This window comes from Monodelphis domestica, chromosome 7 (genome assembly GCF_027887165.1).
Source record: "Monodelphis domestica isolate mMonDom1 chromosome 7, mMonDom1.pri, whole genome shotgun sequence".
Classification (NCBI taxonomy): Eukaryota; Metazoa; Chordata; class Mammalia; order Didelphimorphia; family Didelphidae; genus Monodelphis; species Monodelphis domestica.
Window position 1 is genome coordinate 18,622,122 of NC_077233.1, and position 12,805 is coordinate 18,634,926.

The following is a 12,805-nucleotide window of genomic DNA, read 5'->3' on the forward strand; positions in this document are numbered from 1 at the left end:
CTATTAAAAGTCTCAAGAGAGAGGCGTGGAGGACAGAAATTGGGAGGGTGGTTTGGTGGGTGGAGAGAAGGCATCAGATGCAATAATTATGGTGGGTGAACAAACAGGAATGTACAGTCAGTCACTTATTGAGTATGTAGGATGAGGAAGAAGAACATTAATCGAGTGGAGTGGTGCCTCTGGGCCCAGCAGTAAGCTACTTACTATAGGAGATACAAGAAGAATGTAAGAAATTTCAAGAAACCTGCAGCCTCCTTAGAGGCAGAATCATATACAGGAAACTGAGGGCACAGTCCTAAACTATAGAGAAATTCCTTGAGCATGACATTCTGCCTCCACTTGACTTTATGTATTGTTTTTAAGCTTAACAAAGTATCTGAGGGGGCAGAGCCAAGATGGCAGCTTAGGAGAAACTAAAGCCATAACTTCTAGGACATCCTTCCAAACCAATATTTTTATTATCTTCAATGAAAAAAGAAATCCAGACCCAACAAGAAGTCGCTAAGACTCTCTTACTGGAAACAACTTGAAAGGTAGGCACAGTCTGTCTATTTTCACAGGGAAAAGGGAGAGGCACCCTCTCCCACCCAGTGCTGAGACCTGGGATTAGACCAGACTGACTATGTGAGCCCCTGGGCAGAGACTGCAGCAGCCCTGAGGGGTTGCCTCTGACCCATCACTTGTGGTCCAGGGCTCTAACAACAGTTGGCAAAGGAGGAACTTGGGGGACCCATCAGATGGGAAACCCTTTATCTGCTGGCTACAGTGAAAAATTTGCCACAGGGTAGGCCAGCTCAGTAGGTTAACTCAATCAGTTTAATCTAGAATACCACCAAAGGATTGAGAAAAGAGAAGATTTGGCTTTAGGGCAGAATAGCTCAAACCCTCTGCTTCAGTAAATCAACTGAGGGGCAAGTCTACATAGTACATAGTCCATAGGAATGGAAGAAAAAAGTAAACAAAATGAGTAAACAAGAGAGGGGGGGAAGCTACAATTGAAAGCTTCTATGGGGAGAAGGACCAAAGAACAGAACCAGTGGATGAGGATTAGATCCAGGAAAGATAAAGCAAAGCCTCCAAAAAACAAAAAAACCAGAATTGGATACAGGCTATGGAGGAGCTCCAAAATTTTAAATCATTTTAAAATCAAATAAGACAGGCTGAAGAAAAATGGCAAAAGGAAAACAATAGCCCAAAAAATAAAATAGGTCATCTGGAAACAGGCAAAGCCTTTGAAAGCCAGAATTGACTTGCTGGAAAATGATGCAAAAAAACCAGAAGAGAAGAATGACTTGAAAGGAAGAATGGACCAAAAAGGAAAAGGAGAAACTAAGTATCTGAGGCTGAGCCCAAAGAATCAAGCTGTCGAACTTGACTGGCCTTGTGAGAGCCTAGGGAACAAAAGACCCATTTGTTAGTTTTTAGGATTGGGGGGGGGGGGAGGAGAAAAAAATCCAGTATTAATTTCTTCTATCAGAGAGTTTTATTGATAACCAACTTTATATTTTATTTTTACATTACAGTCATTTCCTGATGTGTACTATCCCTTCTTGAAAAATAGTAAAGGAAAACTGACTAATAGATGAACCGACCACATTAGATTATTGCCAACATTCTATATTGTTGGGAACTACCTAAGTGACTTTGTGGGTAGAGTACTGGACTTAAAGTCAGGAATACCTGTTTGAATCTTGTTTCAGACACTTAACCAGCTGTTTGGCCCTGGATGAGTCACTTAACCCCACTCTGCCTCATATTTTTATCTGTAAAATGAGGCCAATAATAGTATCTACTCCCTAGGGTTGTTGCACTATATTCTCTGCACAGGGTAGCCAGAGAACATAAACATTTTAGTAACTTTACTTGAGTAATTCCAAATTCTTTTTTTCCAAAATAATTGGACAAATCCAAAGCCCTATTAAGATTTTATTAGTGTGCCTGCCTTTCCACAGCCTCTCCAACATTGGCTTTTTTCCATCTTTTATCATGTTTACCACTCAGATGGGTGAAATCTCCAAGTATCAATTAATTACTCATTTCTTTATTAGCAACACACTCATAACTGCTGTAGGATAGTAATAGAATTGAAGGCTTGTGGATACATAGCAGCATCCAAGTGTAAACAATTCTGAAGGTCTTTCTTTTTGGATCTTTGATCTGAGAAAGTGTTTTATATTATCAATGGCTAAACTGTAAAGTCAGGAGAGGCTTGGGGAAAACTCTTTGCTAGGGCTCCTAAGAGGTGGAAGTGAAAAAAAAAAAGAATGTGTTTCAGGCATGGAAAATAGTTCAAAGATGTAGAGGTGGGAGATGACAGAATACCCTATATGAGGAACCATAAGAAGGTCAGTAAGGCTGGATCAAGGTACATAAAAGGGGGAAATGTGTGATAAGAGAAGAGGGTAACTAGGTAGCCCAGTGGATAGAGCACCCCGCCTGGAATCAGGAAGATCAAGACTGATGAATTCAAATCCAGAGTCAGACATGTACTGTGTGACCTTGGGCAAGTCATTTCACCTTATTTGCCTCAATTTCCTTATCTATTAATGAGCTGGAGAAGGAAATAGAAAACTACTCCAGTATCTTTGCCAAGAAAACCCCAAATGGGATCACAAAGAGTCAGGCATGACTGAAAAATGACTCAGTAACAATAAAAAATAAGATAGGAAGGGCTTTAAAAGCCAAATAGAGGATTTTCTACTTGATCCCGGCTGTGAGATAAAGCTATTAAAATTGATTCAAGAGAAATGATATGGTCAAACCTGTACTTTTTTCTTTTAATTTTTTTAAAACTCTTACCTTCCATCTTAGAATCAATACTTTGTATTGGTCCAAGAAGAGCAATAAGACCTAAGCAATAGGGGTTAAGTGACTTGCCCAAGATCACACAGCTAGAAAATGTCTGAGTTCAAATTTGAACCCAGGACCTCTTGACTCTAGGCTTGACTCGTAAGTCCACTGAGCCATCTAGCTTGCCCCTAGACCTGCACTTCATGAAAAACTCTGAGAAGGGGTGGGAGTAGAGAAAGAGTTGAGGCAGAGAGTCCAATCAGGAAGCTGATTCAATAGTGAGAGATGTGGGTCTACACCAAGGTGGTGGTTGTGTAAAGAGAAGAGACCTATTTGAGAGACATCGTGGAGGCAGAGGCCAAATGGATATGTGGAGTGAGAGATTCTAAGGAGTCGAGGACAACCACGAGGCTGTAAGCTGAGTGACCCCAAATGATGGTGGTGATCTCGATGGGGCTGGAGCAGTTTGGGACTAGGGCTGGGGTTTGATGATCAATAAATGGTTATTGGTTGGTTCTACCCATTGCTCCTGCCTTTGGGGTGAGGCCAAATAAATCAACGCCCTTTTCCACATGGCTACTTGTGAAATTCCCGAAGTCGTTTTCACATCTGCCCCCGTGTCTTTTCCGTTTAATTCAGTACTGATTAAGCATCTCTTTCTGCGCTCGCTGCTGGGGAGAGCACGTCCAAAATGAAAAATGGCTCCTGCCCTCAAGGATCTGCTGGTCTACTAGGAGGGAGGATACGATGTAGGATGTAGAGGCAGTTAAGGAAATACAAAGTTAGCTGAAGTCATTGCAAGAGAGTAGCAGCCCTGGGCAAAGGTTCCCCCTGCAGGAGTTGCCATAGGAATTGTGCTTTGAAGGCATTCAGAGAAGCAGGAGAAAGGAGGGAGAGCATTCTAGGCATGGGGGACTGCCAAGGCAAAAGCCTGAAGGAAGGAAAGGGGATGGCAAAGTCAGGCTAGTAATAGGAAATGGGCTTACAAGGGCAATGGGAGCCAGATTGTTGAGGACCTGAAACCAGGCCGGGGATTTTATATTCCATCCTAAAGTCATAGACTGGTTACATTGTGATGCTTATATTTCAACACAATTTGTTTCCCTTGTAATAGTGTGTCTTTATTACTTTTTAAAAACATGTTTCAGATTTTGGAAAGGGTCCATTAGCTTTACCAGATCCAGGACACAAAAAGGGTTAAGAACTCCTGTTAGGGGCAGCTGGGTAGCTCAGTGGATTGAGAGCCAGGCCAAGAGAGGAGAGGTCCTGGGTTCAAATCTGGCCTCATACTTCCTAGCTGTGTGACTCTGGGCAAGTCACTTACCTCCATTGCCTAGTCCTTATCACTCTTCTGCCTTGGAACTGATACACAGTATTGACTCTAAGCCAGAAGGTGAGGGTTTAGAAAATAGAACCCCTGGCCTGTAGGCAATGGGGAGGTATTGAAGATTATTGAGTAAGCCTCTGGGTGGAGCCTGAGGGTGAGGACTGTGAGGAGGTGAAGCCTGATGCAAAGAGCTTGTGTCAGAGCCATTGGACTGGTTGAGGGAGCTGTCAGATAGGAAAGAAGGCCGATTACAGTGACAAAAGGGGGCAAAGCAAAGGGCACCAGGCTGAGAAGTTAGGAAATCATTGGTAACCTTTGACGCCAGATTAGAGAAGGATAAAGGAGGCAGATAGGTTCTACTGCAGCTAGTGTCTGTTCTGGAGTCAGGCAAATTCAGCCTCAGACACTTATTAACTGAGAGACCTTCATCAAGTCATTTAACCCTGTTGGCCTCAGTTTCCTCATTTGATAATGAGCTGGAGAAAGAAATGGCAAATGACTCCAGTATCTTTGCCAAGAAAACCCCAAATTGGGTCACCAGGGTCGGACACAACTGAACAAGGAATTAAGAAGAGAATGGAAGGCTAGGAAATGGAGGCCAACGGAGTGGACTTTAGGTTGGCAAGGGAGAAGGGCCACACCTTTGTGGAGCATCAAGGCCAATTGAATGCCTAGGATGACAATATCATGGGTGGAGAGCCAGATGGGTCCCCAAAGGCCAGCCACTACAGATAATTTCTGGGGCTTCACATCTGTTATTTTGTATTTTGAAACAGTGGACATCCTTTGCCTTTTTTCTTTGGCTCCTGCCTTTCTTGATTTCTTTTTTCTTCTGGTCTACCATTTTCTTTGCTTTTTCATAACTCATCTCTTGAAAGGCAACATAATATGGGTGCAAGATTGTTGGGTTTAGAAGTCCAAGGACCTGAGTTCAGATCTCAGCTCTTCTAGTTATTCACTATGTGACTGTGGGCAAGTCATTTCACTGCTCTTTGCCTCAGTTCTCTCATCTGTAAAATGAGTAGGATGAACAAAATGGCTTCTAAGGTCCCTTCTAACCCCACATAGGGGGGCAACTAGGCATCACAGTGGATAGAGTGCAGGACCTGGAGTGAGGAAGACCTGAGTTCACATCCGGCCTCAGATACTTGCTGGTTGTATGACCCTGTGCTAGTCACTTAACCACTACCTGCCTCAGTTTTCTGAGCTATAAAATGGAGTTAATAATAGCACCTGCCTCCCAGGGCTATTGTGAGGAACAAATGAAATAATATTTGTAAGGCACTTAGCCCAGAATCTGCCTCATAGTAAGTGCTGTTAAAAATGTTCATTATTATTGTTATTTTTTTTAAACCCTTACCTTCCGTCTTGGAGTCAATACTGTGTATTGGCTCCAAGGCAGAAGAGTGGTAAGAGCTAGGCAATGGGGGTCAAGTGACTTACCCAGGGTCACCCAGCTGGGAAGTGGCTGAGGCCAGATTTGAACCTAGGACCTCCCATCTCTAGGCCTGGCTCTCAACACACTGAGCTACCCAGCTGCCCCCCTGTTATTATTGTTATTATTAGATCTAGGATTCAGGAGTTTGATTAAGTGACTTTTTTCATAGTAATCTTTCATTTCAAGCAAGAAAAATATTGGGTTTGTGCCTCCTTTTCTGTTTTCTTTTTGGTGAAACAGACAATAATAAACTATCACATGATGAGGCACTGATTATGTCAGGCCTGTCTTTGCCTGACCACAGAGTTGCGGTCTAGCCAGAGCCATAGCTAAGAATTCTGGTACTGGGGTCAGGTCAGCTGAATGGTGGACAAGGGGAAGGGGCTTTGGCATATTTAAAGTGGCAGTAGCAGAAAAGAGGATTGTGATTGAGTACTGCTGGACTTATTGGGGAGGAAGAAAACGGCAAGAGATGGGCCCCATGTCACGGCAACATTCCCCTCCCTCCAATACCAGTGACCCAGCCCCTGACCTTTCTATTCCTCAATTCCCAGACATGGGCGCCATGTTCTCCAGCCTGAAGCCAGAAGGGAGCTGGGCTGCCCCCACCTCTCATCCCTAGTTAAAACTTGGATTCTGGCCCCTGTGGTAAGATTCTAGCAACCCAGATCTTAAAATGGAAGAAAGTGTAGAGGTCGGATAGCCCAATCCTCCCATTTTACAGTGGGGTAAACTGAGGCCCAGAGAGGTAGTAGTAAGCTTCAGAGTTGGCATTTGAACCCAATCCCTCTGAATCTATCCTATTGCTCCAAAAGGCTTTTTATTTTTATTTTTTAAACTCTTGCCTTCTGTCTTATAATTAATACCGTATATCGATTTCAAGGCAGAAGAGCAATAAGGCCTAGGCAATAGGGGTTAAGTGACTTGCCCAGGGTCATACAGCTAGGATGTGTCTGAGGTCAGATTTGAACCCAGAACCTCTTGTCTTTAGGCCTAGCTCTCAATTACTGAATCACCAAGCTGCCCCTCCAAAGGACTTTTAAAAAGCACACTTTGCAGGATTGGGTCAAAAGCAGCCACAACTAATATAAAGGAAAGTTGGCATTGCCAACTGCTTGGCCAGGTTCAGCCAGTCTGTTTTACATAATGTTTACTCCCGTACCACATATACCTACTTCCCATTTTGTCATTTACTAGATCCATTTTATTTCTTCTTCTCTGAAGTGTTCCCCAAGAATTCTGGCCAGTCCGTCTTCCCTTCTATCTGAGGACATCCCCTTTCCTCCCATTCTCTTGGCTTTTCATGCCAATGTTGTTGACTCAGTGCCCTTGTTTGAAAATTAAGGAAGTGGGGGGGGGGGCATAGGCACGTTAAGGCACTGTCAAAAGACCCCACTGCTCATTAGTGGGAGAAGCAAGACTAATCTCCCGAATCTCAGCCCTGTGATTTTTTTCCCTCTGCTAGATGAGAGACTGCCCCATCGGGCATAAAAATAGCCTTGGGTACTCTGCACAGTCTAAAATAAGAACCCATTAGATAGCTGCAGATTTGAATCTTTAGTGTCTATTTGTTAGTAGCTGAGTCACAATTGAGTACTGAAACTTACTTAAGTTCCTGAAAGTTTTCCTGTCGTGGCTTAGCCTCAAATTATTTTTCCCATCAATCTAATCAACATTTGCTGTTTTTGATCAGCCGCTTTCAGTCATATCTGACTCTTTGTGACCCCATTTGGGGTTTTCTTGGCGAAGATTCTGGAGTGGCTTGCCATTTCCTTCTCCAACTCATCATACAGACGGGGAAACTAAGGCAGAGAGGGTAAAGTGACTTGCCCAGGGTCACACAGCTAGGAATTGTCTGAGACCAGATTTGAATTCAATTCAAATGATGAGTCTTCCTGACTTCCAACTGCACTATCTAGCCACTGCAACACCTAGCTGCCCCAGACATTCATTGTCTACACTGTGCCAAGCATTGTGCTTAACTGGGGATTCATGAAATAAAAAGGAAAGGCGGTTCCTGCCCTCAACAAGTTTACATTCTAAAGGAGAAACTTATAATCGGCATCAGCATCACTAATGGTTATCTAGCAAAATGTTCTCTCTCTCTTTCTTTCTGTTTTTCTCCCTCTTTCTGATTCTCTTCTTCTTCTCTCATTCTCTCCCTTCCTCTCTCTCCCCCACCTCTTCCCCCTCTTCCTCTCTCTCTCTACTTCTCTCCCCCCCCTCTCTATATATATACATATATGCACACATAAATATCTTATTTGATCTCTAAGTTCTATTATTTACCACCTTTTACAGGTGAGGAAACTGAGGCAGACAGCAGTTAAGTGACTTACCCAGGGTTCACACAGCTAGCAAGTGTTTGAGACAGAAAATGCTACAGATATGTAGCTACTAACCTGTTCTACGGTCACTGGGGACATGTACTGTTAGAATGAAGAGGGAGATTTGATAAATGGCCTCCATCACACAGGCTGCTACAGATGAAATACAATGACCAGTCTTAGTCTCAGAAACAGTTGACTCTCCCCATCTCACTAGAGAGTGGGCAGGGGGATCATGGGTGCACAAGGGGTGTTTGCTATCAGACCAATTTTTTCATTTCTTTTTATTTTAACCCTTACTTTCTGTCTTATGATATTGTATATTGGTTTGAAGGCAGAAGAGTGGTAAAGGGCTAGTCAGTGGAGGTGAAATGACTTACCCAGGGTCACACACCTGGGAAGTGTCTGTTCATTTTGCTATTGTTTCTCTTCGTTGAAAGGAAGGATTCTGAGTGGGATATTTAGATCCAGAAATAAGATATGTAATGCAGAAAGAATCAACTCAACCTTTTTGAAATAAAGACATGGGGGCAGCTGGGGTGGCTCAGTGAATTGAGAGCCAGGCCTAGAGACAGGAAGTCCTGGGTTCAAATCTGGCCTCAGACACTTGCTTAGCTGGGTGACCCTGGGCAAGTCACTTTACCCCCATTGCCTAGCCCTTACCACTTTTCTGCCTTAGAACCAGTATGCAGTATTGATTCTAAGATGGAAGGTAAGGGTTTAAAGAAAGAAATAAAATAAAATAAAGACACACTAGCATTTTTAAGAGACTGTGAGTCCAAAAAATTCCATTTCAGGATTAAGGATATTTTCCTCTAGTCTTTGCAGATGAACACTAAGTAATGAGGGCTTCATCTTGATGCCTCTTCCCAAATCACCCCATGCAAATAAAGGAGTTGTGGATGCGAGTGGGAAAAGGGGAATCGACATTTTGATTGAAAATGGTTCAATGTAATGTGTTTGGGAAGTTGATTCCTTGAGGTCTGTCTACTGAAGGCCACTTCCTGTGGGTGGAAGCCCAAGTACATCGGCTGGCTGCCTTGCTTGGCCCACATATGTCAACATCAGGTGGGGCTGCTGGCCACTCCCCAGGCTGGTTTGCTGGTGATTCCAATGTCAGCTTCCACTCTCTTAAGGAAGGGTCAGCTTCCCTTTTTTGTGACGTTATTAGTTCAGTGCCTCGGGATTGTCATAGTGCAGACAGTTTTCTCCCATCCTCCAAGACCTGGTTGGAGCCCCATCTCCCCGCCATCTTTCCAGGTTCTTCCAGTTGGGATCTTCATCTTCTTGGAACTTCCAGAGGCATCTCATCCTTCACTTAGGCACTTGCCACAGCTTGTTACCTCTTCTCATGATTATTTATGGATGTGTAGAAGGGCTGTGATATAGTGGTTAAAGGCTGGATTTAGATTTGGGAAGACAAGCTCAAATCCTCCCTCCCATACTTATTCAGGTGCCTTCCTAAGAATTGGCAAAGTGGTTCAGGGGAGGGAACACGAGATTTGGAGACAGGAAGTCCTGAGTTTGAATTCATTCTTTGACACTAGCTGTATGGCTCAGGGCATAGTATAGCTCTGCCTCAGTTTCCTTATATGTAAAATGGAGATAATAATAGTACCTATTGCCCAAGGTTCTAATGAGGATAAAATGAGATAATATCTGTGAAACATTTCATAAACCTTAAAGAGCTAAATAAAATAAATGCTAGTTATGATTATCATTAGTATTACTACTCATTGGGTGACTTTGGGCAAGCCTGTCTGCTTCAGTTTCCCCATCTCTCTCTGTCTCTCTGTGTCTGTCTCTCTGTGTCTATCTGTCTGTCTGTCTGTCTGTCTGTCTGTCTGTCTCTCTCTCTCTCTCTCGAGACAGACAGACAGACATATATATATATATATATATATATATATATATATATATATATATATATATATATATATATATATATATATATATATATATATATATAATCCCTACCTTCCATTTTGGAATCAATATGTATTGGTTTCAAGGCAGAGGAGTGGTAAGGGTTGGGCAATGGAGATTAAGTGACTTGCCCAAAGTCACATAGCTAGGATGTGTCTGAGGCCACATTTGAACTCAGGACCTCATGTCTCTTGTCCTGGCTCTCTATCCATTGAGCCACCCAGCTGTTTTCTATCTACTGAGCCACCCAGCTGCCCCCCCCCCACCCTTCCTTATTTCTTAATGAGAGGTTTAGAACTGATGAATCTCAAGGTCCCTTTCAACCCTAAATCTATGATGGGCAGATACTAAAGGGGAAGGAATTTCCACCCTAAGAGTTCCTTCCCTATTGGATTTCTTTCATCTTACCAGACTGCACACTTGAAGAGGGTGGGGCCCCTGTCTGCCTTATTCCCTCCTTGTTTCTCCCCCAGTGCCTAGGGCAGTGTTCTGCATGGAGTTTGTAATAAGTGGCTGTAGGGTTCCTTCTGCCCTACCAAATGGAATACAGGTCACATGAAATGTGGAGGCTGTCTTCCCTGGGGGGTGTCACTGGGGATCCTTTGCCCAGACTTGGAATGAGCGCAAGAAGCTTCCTTAATGATGGGAGTTGTCCTGCTCTCTCCTGAAGGGCGAGAATCGAGGTCCTTGAACTTTGCCTTGCTCCGCGCTGTCACTTCTTCCCTCCCGGCCAGACGCTGCTGTCCTGGATGGCTTTGCCTCCCTTCATCCCACAATCCCATTTTCTCTTTGTGCCAGAGGTATCCGTGGCGGCAGGAGCGGCATTGAGGAAGGAGGAGATATCGAGCAGACCTCGGAAAGTAAGCAATGAGTCGAATGCTGTGTCTGCATTCCCAAAGACGTAGCTTTTCATCAGAGGGGGCATCTTTGCTGCAGAGAAATTGCTGTGGGCTCTGTGAGTTAACCTTCAGTATTTGGGGGGCTCTCTCCTTATAGGCTGCTAAGCGGCCGTTCCCTAGAGGGCAGCCGGGCGGTACTGGCTTCTGTCCTCTGATGACTGGATGGCGTAGATGAGTTTGGGGCCTCCTTTTCTCATCTCTTAAACAAGGAAGCTGGACTGGATTGGGAGTTCCTGCCCTTTCTCTGGCAAACCTGTGGACCCCCCTTCTCAGAATCGTGTTCTTAAAGACATAAAATAAAATATGGAGGGTGACAAAGGAAACCCAAGTATATCAAAATGCTGTTACAAAGATATGAAAGAACCAAATTCCTGGATCTCCAGAGGTCTGGGTGGCTCAGCAGACTGAGAGCCAGGCCTAGAAATGGAAGGTTTGGGGTTCAAATCTGGCTGCAGACATTTCCTAGCTTTGGGACCCCCCTTGCCTTTACCCCTTTTATGCCCCAGAACCAATATATGGTATTGTCTATAAAGGAGAAGGTGAGGACTTTAAAAAAAATACACAGATGAAGGGTAACTAGGCGGCCCAGTGGATAGATATCCAGGACTGGAGATGGGAGGTCCTAGGGTCAAATGTGGTGTGAGCCTGGGCAAGTCACTTGACTCTAATTGCTTAGTCCTTATCACTCTTCTGCCTTGGAACCAATTTACAATATTGACTCTTAAAAGAGAAGGATTAAAAAGAAAATACACAGATGAAGGGCAATTAGGTGACTCAATGGATAGAGAGCCATGACTGGAGATGGGAAGTCCTGTGTCCAAATTTGGCTTCAGACACTTCCTAGCTGTGTGACCCTGGATAAGTCACTTAATTCTAATTGTCTAACCCTAACCACTTTCCTGCCTCAGAACCTATTCTAAGACAGAAGGTAAGAATTTAAAAAAATACTGAGATGAGAGCAGAAGCAATTTTGGATGGAGGCACAGACTAGAAAGGCAAGATGAGTACAAATATGTTAAATTTGACTTAAATTTTTTTTTGAGTCAAGCTACACATGGCAGGTTCATAGTTTTACAGAAAACACTTTTTCTGTCCTCCTTTGAATATGAGAATATTCATGTTTGTTGATGCCTGCCAAGTTCATAATAAAACATTCACTGAAAAGAAAGGCCAGATGGGGGAAAAGTTTCCCTAAAAATGTTGTAAGTTGCTGGAATGTGGAACGGGCATCTTCAGGAGGGAGAAGGTAGCCCCTTCCTGGAGTATCCCCAGCCCAGCTGAGTGGCACATATCCCCTTAGTTGTTTTAGGGATGGGTGGCACTTAATGACTTCAGAGATTCCGGGAATTCTAGCCGTGAATTTTGGTCCTCTGCCTTCTATTGTTCTGAGGAAGGCTAGAAGGTTGGCCATTCCCTTCCGCAACCTAACCAGAGTCTTAACAATTAAAAAAAAATGAACAATGGAACAGATTTGACTCTTGGCTCCTCAGAAGTGTTGCAAAGGGCCTAGAATCCAAGACTCGGATCATCCCGAAAGCTCAGCTGATTTTCCTGGTGGCAAAGGTCCTTGGATCTCTCCAAGGAACATGCCTACTTACTGCTTTGCGAAGGGATTTCTCCACCAGCTCTCCACCACAAAAAGTGACAGAAAAAAACACAGGGAATCTTTTTAAAAATCCTTAAATACTTCATTTTCCCCAGTTACTTTGTAAGAACAATTTTTAACATTAGTTTTCCAAAATTTTGACTTCTGATTTCTCTCCTTCCCTCCTCCCCTCCCCTCTCCCTGAGAAGTTAAACAATTTCCTATAGGTTATCCATGTGATATCATGCAAGATTGATTTCCATACTGGTCATGTTGTGAAAGAAGACACATATCAAAAAGGACAAACCACAAAGAATAACAGAAAGGGGAAAAGAGTCGGCTGCAGGTGCCATCAGCTCTCTCTCTAGAGGTGGAGAATTTTTCATCAGGAGTCCTTCGGAATTGCCTTGGATCATTGTAGTGCTGAGAATAGCTAAGTCATTCACAGTTGATCATCGTACAGTATTGCTGTTACTGTGTCCAGTGTTCTCCTGAGAAATCAGGGAATCTTGA

General features: G+C 43.6%; 1 protein-coding gene across 7 annotated transcripts in view; it reads left to right on the forward strand.

The window, feature by feature from the left end:
- Positions 1 to 12,805, forward strand: part of ABHD6 (abhydrolase domain containing 6, acylglycerol lipase) — a 67,337-nt gene that overhangs the window by 9,350 nt on the left and 45,182 nt on the right. For 4 of the 7 annotated variants that reach the window (XM_056804281.1, XM_007499971.3, XM_056804285.1 and 1 more), the window contains exon 2: positions 10,607 to 10,668. The gene's annotated coding sequence lies outside the window, so the exon portion shown is untranslated. Of the gene's footprint in view, positions 1 to 10,606; positions 10,764 to 12,805 lie in introns of all 7 variants that reach the window. The other 3 variants (XM_056804284.1, XM_056804283.1, XM_016424417.2) reach the window with 1 other exon arrangement.